Source organism: Triticum dicoccoides, chromosome 5B (genome assembly GCF_002162155.2).
Source record: "Triticum dicoccoides isolate Atlit2015 ecotype Zavitan chromosome 5B, WEW_v2.0, whole genome shotgun sequence".
In the NCBI taxonomy this organism is placed as follows: domain Eukaryota; kingdom Viridiplantae; phylum Streptophyta; class Magnoliopsida; order Poales; family Poaceae; genus Triticum; species Triticum dicoccoides.
Window position 1 is genome coordinate 520,905,985 of NC_041389.1, and position 18,237 is coordinate 520,924,221.

General features: G+C 41.3%; 2 non-coding genes and 1 pseudogene across 2 annotated transcripts; all 3 read left to right on the forward strand.

Moving 5' to 3' along the window:
- The first annotated feature begins 15,068 nt into the window (after positions 1–15,068).
- Positions 15,069–15,160, forward strand: LOC119313225. The gene has a single exon (XR_005151597.1). It is a non-coding gene; the product is annotated as a small nucleolar RNA SNORD96 family (small nucleolar RNA).
- A 507-nt stretch (positions 15,161–15,667) lies between these two features.
- LOC119313480 lies at positions 15,668–15,762 on the forward strand (annotated as a pseudogene).
- Positions 15,763–15,805: 43 nt separating this feature from the next.
- On the forward strand, positions 15,806–15,894 carry LOC119313265. Its single transcript, XR_005151631.1, has one exon. It is a non-coding gene; the product is annotated as a small nucleolar RNA Z223 (small nucleolar RNA).
- The last annotated feature ends 2,343 nt before the right edge of the window (positions 15,895–18,237 follow it).

Genomic DNA, 18,237 nt, shown 5'->3' on the forward strand with positions numbered 1-18,237 from the left:
AGGTTCAACATTGATTTTCTCAGGAGGTGTATAAGTCCTATTATTACTCTTACAAACAACAGTCAAAGTTTTAGCATGATCCTTTATCCTAACAGGAAATGGGGGTTGCTCAACATAAGTAGTAGGAACAATAGGGTCACTATAGGTGATAGTCTTTTCTTCAACTGTAATAGGATTATATTTAAACCACTTCTCTTTAGGGAGATCAACGTGAGTAGCAAAAGATTCACATAAAGAAGCTACTATCTCAGAGTCAAGTCCATACTTAGCGCTAAATCCACGAAAAGCATCTGTATCCATAAAAGATTTAACACAATCGAACTTAGGTGTCATACCTGACTCCTTACCATCATCGGAACCCCAATCTTCAGAGTTGCGTTTAATTCTTTCCAATAAGTCCCATTTGAAATCAATAGTCTTCAGCATATAAGAACCAGCACAGGAAGTATCGAGCAGGTTGCGATCATTAAGAGAAAGCCGAGCATAATTTTTTGAATAATCATTTCCCGGGAGAGCTCATGATTGGGGCATGAATATAACATTGATTTAAGCCACCCCCAAGCTTGAGCGATGCTTTCTCCTTCGCGAGGCCAGAAATTATATATGTAATTACGATCATGATGAACAAGATGCATAGGATAGAACTTCTGGTGAAATTCCAACTTCAATCGTTTATAATTCCAAGATCTCGTATCGTCACATAGCCTATACCATGTCAATGCATTTCCCTTCAAAGATAAAGGGAAGACCTTCCTTTTGACAACATCATCGGGAATACCTGCAAGCTTAAATAATCCACAAACTTCATCCACAAAGATAAGGTGTAAATCGGGATGCAATGTTCCATCTCCTGCAAATGGATTAGCTAGCAGTTTATCTATCATACCCGAAGGAATCTCAAAGTAAATATTTTCAAAAATTTCAGTAGGTTGAGGAGCAACTCTTTGCTCTTCTGGTCAGGGTGAAGATACCCTGAACAAGCCCCTCAAAGGATTAGTTTCCATAGTGACAAGTAACAGAAAATTTCAGCATACTATATAAATGTTTCCTTATCAAGTTCCACTCACCAAAAGCGCTACACACCTCGGCAACTGTGCTAGAAAAGAGTCTTGATGACCCACAAGTGTAGGGGATCTATTGTAGTCCTTTCGATAAGTAAGAGTGTCGAACCCAACGAGGAGCAGAAGGAAATGATAAGCGGTTTTCAGTAAGGTTTTCTCCGCAAGCACTGAAATTGTAGGTAATAGATAGTTTTGTGATAAGATAAATTGCAACGAGTAACAAGTAAATAAAGTGCAGCAAGGTGGCCCAATCCTTTATGTAGCAAAGGATAAGCCTGGACAATTTCTTATAATGAGAAAGGAGCTCCCGAGGACACATGGGAATTATCGTCAACCTAGTTTTCATCACGCTCATATGATTCACGTTCAGTACTTTGATAATTTGATATGTGGGTTGACCCGTGCTTGGGTACTGCCCTTACTTGGACAAGTATCCCACTTATGATTAACCCCTATTGCAAGCATCCGCAACTACAAAAGAAGTATTAAGGTAAACCTAACCACAACATTAAACATATGGGTCCAAATCAGCCCCTAATGAAGCAACGCATAAACTAGGGTTTAAGCTTCTGTCACTCTAGCAACCTATCATCTACTTATTACTTCCCAATGCCTTCCTCTAGGCCCAAATAATGGTGAAGTGTCATGTAGTTGATGTTCACATAACACCACTAGAGGAAAAGACAACATACATCTCATCAAAATATCGAACGAATACCAAATTCACATGACTACTAATAGCAAGACTTCACCCATGTCCTCAGGAACAAACGTAACTACTCACAAAGAATATTCATGTTCATAATTATAGGAGTAATAATATGCATTAAGGATCTGAACATATGATCTTCCACCAAATAAATCAATTAGCATCAACTACAAGGAGTAATCAACACTACTAGCAACCCAGAGGTACCAATTTGTGATTTGGATACAAGATTGGATACAAGAGATGAACTAGGGTTTTGAGAGGATATGGTGATGGTGAAGATGTTGATGGATATTAACCCCCTCCCGATGAGAGGATCATTGGTGATGACGATGGTGATGATTTCCCCCTCCCAGAGGGAAGTGTCCCTGGCAGAACAGCTCCGCCGGAGCCCTAGATTGGTTCCACCAAGGTTCCGCCTCGTGGCGGCGGAGTTTCGTCCCGTAAGCTTGCCCACAATTTTTTCCAGGGTAAAAGCCTTCATATAGCAGAAGATGGACATCAGGGGGCCACCAGGGGGCCCAGGAGACAGGGGGTGCGCCCAGTAGGGGTGGGCGCGCCCCCACCCTCCTGGCCAAGGTGTGGGCCCCCTGATGTATTTCTTCCGCTCAATAATTCTTATTAATTCCAAAAACATGTTTCGTGGAGTTTTAGGATTTTTGGAGTAGTACAGAATAGGTTTCCAATGTTTGCTCCTTTTCCAGCCAGAATTCCAGCTGCCGGCATTCCCCCTCTTCATGGTAAACCTTGTAGAATAAGAGAGAATAGCCATAAGTATTGAGATATAATGTGTAATAACAACCCATAATGCAATAAATATTGATATAAAAGCATGATGCAAAATGGACGTATCAGGGCCCAGGTGGAAAGTAGGGTACACCATGAGTCAACAGTAATAAGAATAACTTGATTAATGACAACCCTTGGTTGTGATCTCCGTAAGGATCACGGGCCATGTATTGATCGGGTTGTGATCGCCGTAAGGATCACGGGCCAAGTATTGTTCGTGGTTGTGATCGCCATAAGGATCACGGTTTGGGACCAAGTGTTGGTCGTGGTTGTGATCGCCGTAAGGATCACCGTGGTATCGAGGATACTGAGTTGTTGGATATTCGTGATGTTGTGCGAGAATCGTGGGTAAAGATCAAGCTCCTTGTGGTCATTTAATGATTACTACGGTATTGTTTATACCAAGCTTGATTTGATCCTAAGATGATCGTGTGATGTCCGAGGTTGGTAAGTGATGCATGTGTTGGTTACGAGGTAACCCGAGCAGAATAAGTGGTGCATATAGTGTTATCATGTTGCATGCTAGTATCGTCGGATTAATATGCTCATGTTGTGTTAGTTGTATCATGTTTATATTGGTCATGCCATGTTATTCTGATGATCTCATGATAATTCCTATTTAACCTGTAATTGCCATGATGTGGTCTGTCTTGAATGCTTCTGGTTATTGTGATGTTGCAAGTACATTCAATGTACTGACCTGACGTGTCATGCCAGTTTGCAGGTCATTCCGGATTTGATTGCTTGTTTGCCGTGGAGTCCTTGTTTGCGAGCTAGGATAAGCGTTCCAGCCAGAGTCCCTGTGGAGTGGAGTTCACCACCGTCGTCGTTGTTCCGCTGCTAGAGTTCTTCCACTGCATTGTGTTGTTCTGCTGCTTGCATAGAGAAACAGTGGCAGGCGTAGTGTCGCTGTGCCGATGTAATCATTGTACCCAAATAGATTGTAATAAAGAGCTGGTTTGTTCTATGCTAAGTAGTGTCGTATTCCAGAAGACTTCATCTTGATCTCTGGGCTGGAATACAGGCCGTTCCGGTTTTCTCTAAGCCGGGGTGCCACATTTTTAAACTTTATAAAAGCACACAACAGAAATAAATGACTCTCTAAAACTTCCGGGTTGTCCGGCAGTGCTTTCTTTAAAGCCATTAAGCTAGGCATATAGTCCTCAAGTAATGGATCCACCCGGATCCCAAGGTATATCAAAGCCAATTTTAATTAACAATGACTTGTAATTTAGTAGTGAGCACAAAGTAACATAAATCATGCAACGACGAAGTCTAACTCTCTTCTATGCATCGGCATGTCATACAAGTACAATTCATGCACATCAAGTAAAGGCCAATACATAGCATAAGTAGTTTCTTGCAATTTTATCATGTTGTAAACATAGAGAGGTGGAGATGTAGTTGCTCTCTCATAATAATTGCAAGTAGGAGTAGCAAGCACATGCATATTATATTTATCAAAATCATCATGTGCAATAGTAGAACGCAACCCATTAATATAATCCTTAATGAGCACAAACTTCTCCGATATAGTGTAGTTGGGAGAATTCAAAAAGATAATAGGACTATCATGTCTGGGTGCAATAGAAACAATTTCATTCTTAACATAAGGAACTATAGCAAGTTCATCTCCATAAGCATCATTCATATTGGCATCATGGCCACAAGCATAGAAAGCATCAAGTTCATCAAAAAGGGGTATTTCAAATGAATCAATGGGATCATAGCAATTATCATAGAATTCATCCTTCGGTAAGAACGAAGGGACATTAAACAATGTATGAGTTGTAGGGTTACTCTCATTAGAAGGTGGGCACGGGTAGCTAATCCGCTCTTCCTCCTTTTGTTCTCCGCTCTCCTCATCATCTTTTTCATCCAATGAGCTCACAGTTTCGGCAATTTCTTCTTCCATAGATTCCTGCAAAATATTATTCTCTTCTTGGACAGCGGAGACTTTCTCAATAAATGCATCAATATCGGTGTTGTATTCATAATTCCCATAGCAATATTTAAGTATAGCAAAATTTTCAGGCCTATAAATATCATCATCAAAAGCTTCATACTTTTCAATAAAGATTCAATTTCATAGGCACCCTTAAAAGCAACAAATTCTTCTATTCGTTACACATCATAGTAATTATATATAACATTAGCATAAGAAGTCAAGGTTTCATTATCACTAAATCTGCATGAAAAGGGAAGGTGTGGAGCCTTCATCCTAGAGCAACAAGTATAATCATATCTCAAGCATAGTTGTCGAGCATACCAATGCAACATATGAATTTGATCCCATAATAGTTTCCCTTTTTGAGTCAAGCGATAATCCCTAAAGTATTCACGTTGATCCAACGTGTCTCCCACTATATAATTGAATGGGGTTTTCTCAGGATTATTAAAGTAGTGCATAATATCTTTCACATAATGAGCATCGAGGGCTTTAGGAGGTTCCCCATCTCCCTGAGTAGCAAGTAAACCTAATATATTCGTATTTCGTGTTCCATATCCATAACAACAGATAGAGAACAACTTAGAACAGCAAATAAAATCTACTTAGTGATAAACCAAACAAGCACACACGAGAATATTCACCCCATGCTATTGCTCCCCGGCAACGGTGCCATAAAAAGGTCTTGATAACCCACATGTATTGGGGATCAGTTGTAGCCTCTTTCGATAAGTAAGAGTGTCGAACCCAATGAGGATCTAAAGGTAGAACAAATATTCCCTCAAGTTCTATCGACCACCGTTACAACTCTACGCACGCTTAACGTTCGCTTTACCTAGAACAAGTATGAAACTAGAAGTACTTTGTAGGTGTGATACGATAGGTTTGCAAGATAATAAAGAGCGCGTAAATAAAAAGTAGGGTCTGTTTAGATGAAGACACAACTAAGTTAGTTTTAGTAGAGAGCTTATTGTCACGAGAAAGTTATTTGTCCCTAGGCAATCAATAACTAGACCGGTAATCACTATTGCAATTTTATATGAGGGAGAGGCATAAGCTAATATACTTTCTCTTCTTGGATCATATGCACTTATGATTGGAATTCTAGCAAGCATCCGCAACTACTAAAGATCATTAAGGTAAAACCCAACCATAGCACTAAAGTATCAAGTCCTCTTTATTCCCATACGCAAACAACCTACTTACTCGGGTCTGTGCTTCTGTCACTCACACCACCCACCATAAGCAAATCATGAACATATTGCAAACCCTACAGCGGGGATCCCTCACACTTGCATGACACAGAGAGCACCATAGGACAGCACCAATAATAAAACATGCAACTCAAACCAATCATGGTCATCAATTAACCAATAGGACAAAACGGATCTACTCAAACATCATACGATAGCCATACATCATTGGGAAATAATGTATAGCATTGAGCACCATGTTTAAGTAGAGATTACAGCGGGTAAAAGAGGGGTTACACTACTGCATAGAGGGGGAGAGAGTTGGTGATGACGGTGGTGAAGTTGTTGGTGTAAATCTCTGTCACGATGATGGCCCGGCGTCGTTCCGGCGCCACTGGGAGAGAGGGGAGAGAGCCCCCCTCCTTCTTCTTCTTCCTTGACCTTCCCCCTATATGGGAGAAGGGTTTCCCCTCTGGTCCATGGCCTCCATAGCGGCGGAGGGGCGAGAGACCCTCCGAGATTGGACCTCTCTCTCTGTTTCCTTCTATTTCTGCGCTCCCTGATTCTGCCCTTTCACTGTTTCTTAAATTCCCGGAGATCCGTAACTCCGATTGGGCTGTACTTTGGACACGATTTTTATCCGGATATTGGCTTTCTTGAGGCAAAAGAAGGGCACCAACCACCTTATGGAGTGGCCACAAGGCCCAGGGCGCGCCGCCTGCCATGTGGACTCCACGGGTATCGTCTCGCGTTGATTCTTTTTTTCCAAAAATCACATATATTCCGAAAAAAAATTCCATAAGTTTTTTGTCGCGTTTGGACTCTGTTTGATATGGATTTTCTGCGAAACAAAAAAACATGCAACAAACAGGAACTGGCACTGGATAAATATGTTAGTCCCAAAAATAGTATAAAAAGTTGCCAAAAGTATGTAAAAGTTGTACAATATTGGCATGGAACAATCAAAAATTATAGGTACGATGGAGATGTATCAAAAAGTATAGAAAAACATGGAAAACATCATCATTTAAAGCGGACTAGGATCATCGTCGCCGTCACCATTAAGACCACTAGCACCGCCAAGACCAGCACCACTTCGCCAAACCGTAGCGACAGGGCTCCGTGAAGCAGGAGTGTAACCACCAAGACCACCACCAAAAGCGGATGATCCACTGGTTCCCTACATGTTTGAATAGAGATTGTAACGGTAAATGTAATAGTGTTGAATCAATGATAACTAGTGGTTGAATAGTTTGGCAATGTACTAACCGGAGTCCCACTACCTTGTGCTACCCATTCTTCGAACAAAGGCAAGTATGTGCATGGTGTAGAAGGTGGTGGTGGGGCTCCCGTTGGTTTAGGAACCGTGTCATTTTGCATAGCCGCAAACATAGCCTAGACAGTTCACCAAGAAAACATGAAGGTCATAAGAAATGAAAGTGCAAAATTTAGGTTGGTTCTAAGTGGGAAAAACTAACTGTCATCATTTGATGGTTGAAATCCTCGTTTTCCTACACTCTCCCGGCGTGCTCTCGCAGCTCGACATGCGTAAGCTCGACATAGGCCGCATATGCCTACAATATGACATGATGAAACTCATAAATCATAGCAATGCTGAAATAAAGCGAGAAAGAAAGAAGATAAGGGGAAATACTTACAGGATGTTGGTTGGTCAGGCTCGGCTACGCATGGGCGATACTCCTGCTCAGGCTAGGGTTGTTAGCTCGGAGCCGTGTGTGGGAGATAGAAGGTGTGATCATGCCATCGGGGCACGGGTAGCAGCCATGGTACTTTGTCTGGATGGCTACCAACACCGTCTCATCGATCTGCGATTGGATGGGATCAGCAACATCCGGATGCAACCTCCGAAATGACTCTGTGTAGGCCATCATGTTCTCCTCTGTCTTGCTGTAGTACTCGCCCTCGCCTTCCTTGCGGTCTTTCCTGAGCACAATGACTTCCAGCGTCGCCCCCTTTTATTTCCACCTTCGTGTGATGGCCGACGATGGCAACAATGCCTAGGCGGTGAGCCGCCAAAGGGCAAGAAGACGATGAAGGAGGGAAAGGCTGCCCCTAAAATGAAGGGCTTGTGAAAGTGCTCAACGGTCACCGAGGAGCACATCACCGAGCTCCGGGGCATGTGGATATTGATCCGATGGTCTACAGTGACTAACACGAGATTTTTTTTCAGGCGCTTGTTGAATAGACGGTCCCTTTTTTGTTTGGGTGCGACTAGGTCTCAGTCGATTGAGACTTAACCAAGTCTAAGTCAAGTGATATAGTATGTAAGAAGAAAAGTGGCCCACTGAATACGGAATCTTGATGACGTCAGAAGGAAATTATTGTGTTAATTGAAAATATCTTGGATCAAGAGGAAATTTTCTGGTTACAAAGAGGATGGGCGAACTGGTTGATACATGGGGACCGTAATACGTCGTTCTTTCACAACGCTGCCACGGCCAGGAAAAAAAGAAATAATATAAAGAAACTCTTAGATGAGTCTGGAAATTGGATACAAGAGAAGGATTTGAAGGATCACATCACTAAATATTTTTCAAAGCTTTTCACATCGGAAGTTCAGCATCCAAATCAAGAAGTTTTATCACTTCTCTGTAGAAGAGTGTCAAATGAAATGAACAATGCTCTACTTGCCCCTAATATCGCGGAAGATGTTTGCAAGGATTTATTCGACATTGGGGACTTAAAAGCTCCAGGGCCAGATGGTCTCCATGATATTTTCTACAAAAGATTTTGGCCCATGCTGGGGGAGGACCTAATTGAGGAGGTTCTGAAAGCAATCAACACATGTACTATCCTGAATGGTTGGAATGATACGGCGATCGTGATGATTCCTAAGATTAATACACCAGAAAAAGGTCACACAATTTAGACCGATCAGTTTATGTAATGTGGTTACAAAATAATTGCAAAAATGGTGGCTACTCGATTGAAGGCTTTGTTACCAGAAATTATCAGCCCAACATAGAGTGCATTTGTTCTCGGAAGATTGATAACGGATAATATTTTAGTGGCCTATGAATGTTTCACACAATCAAGAACAGAAGAGAAGGTAGAGAGGGCTTGTGTGCTATAAAACTTGACATGCACAAAGCATATGATATAGTCGAGTGGCCTTTCTTGAAGGACATTATGTTGAGATTGGGTTTTTGTCGAGAATGGGTGAATTTGATTATACAATGCATCTCAACTGTCGAATACAAAGTAAGGATCAATGATGAGGAAAGTGAGAGTTTCAAGCCTACTAGAAGGTTGAGGCAGGGTCACTACAAGAAATATGTCAACTTGTGACCTTCTGTTAGTGACCCTGGAAGCATTGGTCATAAATCTATGACCATTTGAGACCAATTGGTCAAAAGCAGTTCGGGGGACTACAAGAAATACTATAACGACCATTTTGGTCAGAAAGGTCGTAATTTCCTTACATCAAATGGTCATAAAAAAGATAGCACTTGTCCGCTGCCTTATTTCTAGCTGATAACGACCAATATAGATGGTCATAAAATATAGATGGTCATAACCTTGTAAATTGTGGTGGGTTGCTATGACTAGGCGCCCCCTCATCAGTTTTGCCTATGTGTCATGTCCATGTGTCGATTCTTGCCCTAGGTTGTGAAGCAACCTATTTTTCTATCATTCCCAAAATTCCCAAAAAAATCTCATAAATTCTTTGGGTCATATCTTCGTCAAATATGTAAAAAAAAACTTCCTTGCCGAGTTCGAAAATAATTCAACAATATTCATTTTCCTATTTTGTTCAGAACAACACTTTGTGAAGGAAGTGCTATTTATATATTCTTAATTTCCCTCAAAACTTTTAGGCACTATTTCCTATCCAAATCATTGCCTCATGACAAAATATAGCTCCATTTGCCCAGTAAATCTTCCTCGGCAAATTTCTAAAGTTTTTGTCCACCTAGAACCTTTGTGAGAAGTACTAGCTATCCATATCCTCATGAGTATAATTTTTGCCACATATTCTATATGCCTATGTAACTTACCTACACCAAATTTGAGCTTGGTTCATTTAGCCAATTTCTCTCACTAATTTTCTGAAGTTTTTGTCCAGAGAAGAGCATTGTGAAGGAAGTGCTATTTATATATTCTTGATTGCCCTCAAAATTTTTGGGCACTCTTTCCTATCCAAATCATTGCCTCATGACAAAATTCAGCTCTATTTGCCCAGCAAATCTTCCTCGGCAAATTTCCAAAGTTTTTGTCCACCTAGAACCTTCGTGAAAGAAGTACTAGCTATACATATCCTAATGAGTTGAATTTTTGCCACATATTCTATATGCCTATGTAACTTACCTACACCAAATTTGAGCTCATTTAATTTAGCCAATTTCTCTCACTATTTTTCCCAAGTTTCTGCCCAGAGAAGAGCATTGTGAAGGAAGTACCACTTTGGCATGTCCAAATGGTATCAATTTTCTACAGTGCTTTCTTATGCCCAAATAACCATCCTCCACCAAATTTCAGCTCAATCCATTAATTATATTGAGCCCAGCTTCAACATTCATTATTTTGTCTAGTGTGGTACTTTGCAAAGCAAGTACCGCCTAGGATCCTCCTTTAGAGATGAAAATTTGTGAAGACAGTCTTCTTAGTAGATGATCATCCTCAGCCAAAACTCACGCCCATTGGTCACGTGCATTTCCCGTACCGCTAATCAAACACATGGCTGCTAATTCATGTTTGAGCATAGTTCAGTCTTCTCGTGAGAATCTTATGTTATAATTTTCTTCCTAGCACCTACCTCGGGAGTACCCAACCCACTAGACATGCCTAGGCCGCCCAGAACACATGGCAACGCAACGGTCATGCGGTGACCACGCGGCGGGCATGCGAGTTTACGCGCTCTGGAGTTGGGGCCCTCGTCCACCATCCAAACCTCGATGTATCACCACCAAACCATGTATTTCTGATTAAATAGATACTTATATACCTAGAAATGATTTTTGTAAACAATAAAGAGCAAACTATAAGGCAGATGCAGTTCAAAATTGCCCCGCTTCCTACTAAATCGGCAGAAATTTGTCTTTTTCACAAGAGGTCAATCAAAACTTTTGACACCCAACCATTTTGTCAATTGTTCATTAAATATGGCCTAATATTTTAGAAAAATGATTTGGTCCAATTTTGCAACAAATATATGGTAGCTCGTTCATAAAAAAACTCATTTTGGGCATTCAAAAAATGGAAAATGAATTTTTTGTCCAAAGAAAATGAAAACTTCCTTAGCCAACATTGTTTGTAATTTCAAGATGCACCTTTGTACACAATATGAGATCATTTGAACAAACTATGCCATGAATGTGGCCATAAGATTGACCATTTGGCTTGAAAGCCATGAATCTTCACACATGATAGCTATTTTTTGAGAACACTTATTTAAAATAATCACCGTATTATAAGTTTATTATTTTTCTAGTAACATAGTCACATTTATTGACACAATGCGAAGGTTTTCCAATTTTTTGATTTTTTTTGAAATTTTTATGCCCGTTTCAAAATGCGGTCAAAACGGCAGGCATGACCGTTCCTAGCTAGTGCTTGAATCTTGGAATTTTTTTGCTGTTTCTATGATTAAATAGATACTTTTGTACCTAAAATGATTTTTGGGAGAAATAAAGAGCAAACTATGAGGCAGGTGCAGTTCAAATTTGACCCGCTTCCAACTGAATCGACAGAAATTTGTCTTTTTCACGAGAGGTGGATCGGAACTTGTGACACCCAACCATTTGGTCAATTGTGCATTAAATATGGCCTAGTATTTTATAAAATTGATTTGGTCCAATTTTGCAACAATTATTTGGTAGGTCCTTCACAAAAAAAACTCATTTTGGGCACTCAGAAAATGGAAAATGATTTTTTCGTCCAAAGAAAATGAAAACTTCCTTAAGAAACATTGTTTGTCATTCCAATATGCACCATTGTGCACAATATGAGATCATTTTAACAAACTATGCCATGAATGTGGCCATAAGATTGATCATTTGGCTTGAAAGCCATTGATCTCCACACATGATAACTCGTTTCTGAGAACAATTTTTAAAAATAGTTACCGTATTACAAGTTTATTATTTTTTCTGGTAACTTGGTCACATGTAATGACACAATGCGAAGGTTTTCCATTTTTTTGATTTTTTATGCCTGTTTCAAAATGCGGTCAAAATGGCAGGCATGACCATTAGTAGCTAGTGGTTGAATCTTCGAAAACTTTTGGTGTTTCTGTGATTAAATAGATACTTTTGTACCTAAAAATGATTTTTGGAAAAAAAATAAAGAGCAGCCTATGAGGCAGTTGCAGTTCAAATTTGACCCGCTTCCACCAGAATCAGCAGAAATTTGTCTTTTTCATGAGAGGTGGATCAAAACTTGTGACACCCAACCATTTGGTCAATTGTGCATTAAATATGGCCTAGTATTTTAGAAAATTGATTTGGTCCAATTTTGCAACAATTATTTGGTAGGTCCTTCACAAAAAAACTCATTTTGGGCACTTGGAAAATGGAAAATGATTTTTTCGTCCAAAGAAAATGAAAACTTCCTCAGGCAACATTGTTTGCCATTCCAATATGCACCATAGTGCACAATATTAGATCATTTGAGCAACATTGATTTGGTCCATAAGATTGATCATTTGGCTTGAAAGCCATTGTTTTTTCTGGTAACTTGGTCACATATAATGACGCAATGTGAAGGTTTTCCATTTTTTTTGATTTTTTTTGAAATTTTTATGCCCGTTTCAAAATGCGGTCAAAACGGCGGGCTTGACCGTTCTTAGCTAGTGGTTGAATCTTGGAATTTTTTTTGTGTTTCTATGATTAAATAGGTACTTATGTACCTATAAATTATTTTTAGAAAAAAAAAGAGCAAACTATGAGGCAGCTGCAGTTCAAATTTTACCCGCTTCCAACTGAATTGGTGGAAATTTGTCTTTTTCATGAGAGGTGGATCAAAAATTTTCACACTCAACAATTTGATCAATTGTATATTAAATATGGCATAATATTATAGAAAATTTATTTGGTCCCATTCTACAACAAATATTTGATAGGTTCTTCGCAAAAAAACCAATTTTTCCACAAGAAAAATGATTAAAAATATCTAGAAAGATAAAAAATGCATGCAAATCTATGGTCATCCATAAAATGGGGTTTAACCTGAGTGAAAATTTTAGTTGTGTTGTTTTGCAAAATATTTTGATAGTTCCTTCACAAAATTTCCCTAGTTTTAGTACTTAGAAACTATATTAAATCACAAAATTTCTGAACCAATCAGGGCTCTTCTCATGGATCACCCCACTGTAGCCGATCTGAACCGTCCGCATCCGAAGGATCCATTGTCTATCATTCACCTCTCGGGTCATAGCAACCCAACACAAACCCTAGCAGCAACCCAGTCCCCTCCCCCCGAGAACACACCCATCGCCGCCTGTCTCTCCCCCTCTTTTCGATCCAGATCGACGAGGATGTCTCAATCCGTCGCTGCCACCTCCTACCCGAGCCACCACAACCGTTGCTGCTTTGTCCCTCTGCATCGCCCGCATCCAGCCACGCCATGGCTTCCTGCGTCACCGGATCCGACCTCCACTAGTCTGTCGCCGTGCCAATCTAGGTGCCACCACCATGCGGGGCCCGATCCCGCACCCCATGGCGGCCGGAGATGATGGCGAGGAAGGGCCTAATCCCCTAAGGAATCCTCCTCCCTCCATCACCCGGCGCGCATGCCTCCCTGCCCGCATGCCTCGATCCCATCGACCCAACGCCCAGGCCTAGCGTGCGCTGCCGCCATGAACTCCACCGCAGGGACAGATCTAGGGAAGATCGTGGGCATGTTCTACCAGGCCGAGGATGGGGAGCACAGTCGATGCCTCCTCGCGCTGCTCGCCACCTTCCTCGTCGTGCTCGACACCATGCAAGGTCCGCCTCTCTCTCCTCCTCCTGGTCTCTCTCTGTTGCTTGGTTCGATTTTGCTGATGCGGTTTCCTTCCTCCCCTCCCTAATGCATGCGCGCAGGTGCACCACCTAGTAGGAGACCATGGCTCCGTCTGCTTCTTCTGTTATTGTGTGGTCAACAATGACGCGGCCGTGCTATCGGTGCCCTCTGACGCCGCTCGCCCGGGTCGTGCCGTGCCAGAGGAGGGGTCCAGATCCGGGCCTCATCAATGTTCGCCAAGGAGACCGTGCACGAGTGCGTATCCGAGTTCATCTCCATCACCAGCGAGTGAGTGCCCCTGCTGACCACCGCCGCTCTGTTTTGCCTGCCTGAATCAAGGGTGGTCTGGTGCTGACCTGTTACCGTTTTGTCTTGTCTGTACTACAGGGAAAGCGACAAGTGTGGTCTGGTGTTGACCATCAACAGCGACAACCTGCTCTTGGGGATGGCCACGCTGGGCTTTGAGGAGTACATCAAGCCCCTCAAGGTTTATCTACAGAAGTACAGAGAGGTGCGTGCCCATTTAACCATGTGGAATTTTTTTGTCTGAACTAATTGGGGATGGATTAGTGCTTTGGTAGTTAGGTAGGTCCATGGCTAGTTTAATATGTTGCTGCTGTAGCCTGAATAGCTATGTTTGGTACTTTGGTTAGTCCTGATTGGCTAGTAGGCAAGTTTAAACACTCATGTTAAGCTTGGTGACAGATGAGACCCCACACTGCCTGGCACCAATCAGCTTATTGTCCTTAGAACAAGTGTTGCTTTATCCTTCCAAGCACTACTGCCATTGACATCTTCATTTCTTTTTTGTACTATTAATTCAGATAACTGAATTAAGATCTTCAGTTCTTTTGTTTTCCTCTAGCAGATGTTGCTCAGGAGCAGGAGACGGAGGGAGATCTCCTGCTCGCAGACATGGGCGAGGTAAAATGCCTGTTACGACATTGGAATAATCGAGAATTTTAGTTCCAGATCCTATGCTTATGTCACAGCTTATACATAAGCTTGTCTTATGCAATTCTTCTTGTTGCAGTTCAGTTTTATGTGTTATTAATTGTTAGTACAAGACGTCAAGTGCACGGCTGCTCGTTTTCTTACTAGCTCTGTTCTATTGGGATATGTATATGTATGTGTGGATTTTAAGCATGGTTCCTGTATATGTGATAAGTGCATACCACTACAACTCCTCTTTGTCTGGTATTATAAGGTCATTTGATTGAATTCTTGAAAATATGATTTGATTGAATGCTTGAAAAGATGAGTCGCTAAAGTGAATGATGTGAGGGATGTTCTCACGTATTATTGTTAGTGTCGTTCCTTTTCTGTCTTCTTTTTGTCAGATTTTGTTTTTTGTAGTAATTTAAGTTCTGTTTTGTAGACCTGTTTGTTTGTGTTACTGTTCTGTTTGTCCAGTGATGAAAAACATGTTAATCATACCATCTTTCGGGACGGATTGGTCGTAGTGCGCCCATGCTGTCATTCTGCAATTCTAAGGACAAATTAAACAGCTTGACTGTAATTTTTCTGAATACTTCTGAACTTACATGTCATCTACTTTTTAGTTTTTTATTCTGGTGTTTACTATGTATAGAATATGGCTGGACAACGATGAAAGCCGAATAAAACATACCATCTTTTTGGACACCTAATGACTGGACAAATATGTTCATATTTTTTAAGTTGCTTTGATCTTTGTTGATAATTTTTGGTCTAAAATCTTTCTCTATGAAGAGAGTATAAGCAAACGAGCGGTCTGAACTGATGCCATGTTAATATGTCTGCATCATCCATGCTACCCTTGTGGTTGGCATATGAGAGAAAAACATTGTGCATTTTTTTTCTCATAAGTTACATTTTTTAAATTCTTCTGCTTTTTTTTCCTGTTTGTGCTTAGCTTCTACTATCCCTCTTTGTTGCACTTGGTCTGAGGGGGATGTAGTGGGCGCGGATAGAGAAATGGTTTACTTGCCAAACCTTTGCAGCGTTTGCCATTTCTTTGGATTAGTGGCAGTGATTTGAACCTTACCCGTGCTTCTGATTAATACATGAAGGACAAGGGAAAGCATGGTTGAATTTCTTAATATGAGGAAAAAAGAGCCACTCTCATTATTGTCATTCTTTTAGATTCATGTGTTCTGTTTGACCATGGCTGTGATGATAAACACTTTCAACAAACATGCCACTTCTTCTTCTGAAAATTCATGACTGAAAAACCTGTTATACAAGATATGTTTAGTAATCATGTATTATGGTCGTGGCTTATTTAGTCTGTGCTTGATGTGCCTTGTGTATTGGAGCCTAATTAGCTTTTGTTAGGGGATAATCTACTGGTTATAGAAAGATTTTACTCATGTGCCGTGGAATAGATGGTTCATGTGTACTGCGATGTAAGTGCATCTAGTGCCACCCCTAGTTTGGTTTTGGAGTATTGACAACAAACGTGGTTGAGGGACTAATGTGTTTGTGAGAATTGCAGGATAAGACAGGTAGTAGTGCCTCCTTGATTCGGTTTACCTACCGGAGATGACCCCTAAAAATGTATGAAGACATTGAAGATAATGGTGGTACGTGAAGATATTCACATTGAAGACTATGACAGAAGAAGACATTGAGTGAAGACTATGGAGAGCGAAGACTTAGTGGTTTTGTTATTTCTTTTCTTCTTTGTTGAGTCAAAGGAACCACCGCACTGTTAAGTGGGGTCCAAGTGAACAAAGTCAGAGTGACTGAAGTGATGCTCAACCAAAATCCTATGTCTTCAAGCGAAGACAATGAGAGCAAATCTTATCCAGAGTCGGATAAGTCAGCTTTACTTGTAGCCCAAGTCAAGCTGTCGCGTGTGTTTGGAATCTGACCGTTGTGACACGTGTCAGTTCCTTAGTGACCCAGGGTCATTTCAGACAAATCAGGTCGGGTTGCCCAGTGGCTATAAATATCCCAACCCCTACACCATAAATTGGTGGCTACTCAGAGTTAGTGCACGGCTTTTTTCGTTGAGAGCAACCCACCTCCAAAGAGTTTGAGAGAGAAATCCTTGTTAGGACAAAGCCCAAAACACCCAGAGCCCAAAGAGTGTTTGGCATCACTGAAGTCTTTCTGTCTGCGTGATCTGAAGACTTGTTACACTTGAGGACTGTGAATCCTCCAGCCGGTTAGGCATCGCGTTCTGAGCATCCAAGAGTAATTGTGGATTGCCGGTGAACAAAGTCTGTGAAGGTTTGGAAATCTACCTTGAAGACTTACCAGAGTGGTTGGGCGGGGACTGTGTGTCCTTAGCTCAAGGGGAATAAGGTGAAGACACGGTCTTCTGAGTTCAATCTCAGCCTCCCTAACCAGACGTACAGTTGTCACAGCAACTGGAACTGGTCAAACAAATCCTTGTCTTCACAACACACTGGTTCTATCTCTTACTCTCCTTACTTATAGTTTGTCTTAGTGAAGTCATTGCCTTATTGCTCTGCCTGTTTGACTTCACTGTGTGGCTACTTGTTCTGATTGGCTTCATACTATCTTCCATCCTGATCCTACTACCTAGCTGCTATCAGTCATCATGCTTTAGCTTCATACTTGTTTGACTATGGCTTGTCTAGTGTAGTTCATCTCCCGCTGCATGTTTATAGGTCCAGTTTTCGTGTTTGTCTTCGAAACTTTCATGTTTTGAAGACTTTCATAAAAATCACCTATTCACCCCCCCTCTAGTCGATAACTAGCACTTTAAATTGGTATCAGAGCAAGATACTCCCTTGTTCTGTGTGATTCGGTTTAACCACCTGGAGTTTTAGCTATGTCGACTGCAGGATTGAGGAACGTATCTTGCCCCACCTTTGACGATCATGAGTATCCTCGGTGGAAGGCCATGATGAAGAAGCGACTCATGGCTATGGACAGCGAACTGTGGACCGTCACTGAGATTGGTCTTACCGATCTATGCAAGATGGCGGAGGCTGATGACATTCGCAAGTACACTCTAGTGAACCTCACGGCGAAGGATGTCATCTACTCCTGTCTGTCCTGAAATCAGTTCAGGAACATCATGCACCTCAATCACACGAAGCTAATCTGGGACCGGCTTTCTGAGGTCTATGAAGGTCATCGTACTCGTCATGATCCTTGGTTTGAGGATTACAAGGAGACTCTCAAAGAGATGACCTTTGCACCTGAATCGTCACCATCTTCACCATGCCTCATGGCAGGGGATGCTAAGGTAACTGAATGCTACCTTTATGAATCTCATGATGATGAATCAGGTGATGAATTTGGCCCCAGCTATGTCAAACTTGCTTCCCTTGCCACTAAACAACAAAGAGCCTTGGAAAAGGTTCAATACATGCTTAGTAAGAGCGATGATATGTTGGGTGAAGAAATGGATCAGTCAAAAGCATTGGCTGAGAGTCTTCAGAGACTTCATTCCAAGTTTGACGCCCTTCAAGATCAACATAATACTCTCTTGTCTGATCACGAGAAGCTTTCTTCTGAATGTCTTCAAAGAAAGCAAGATCATGAAAAGCTAAGAGTGGATTATGAAGATCTTCAGAAGGAGCGCGATTCATTACTTGCTCAACAAATCAGCGTTAC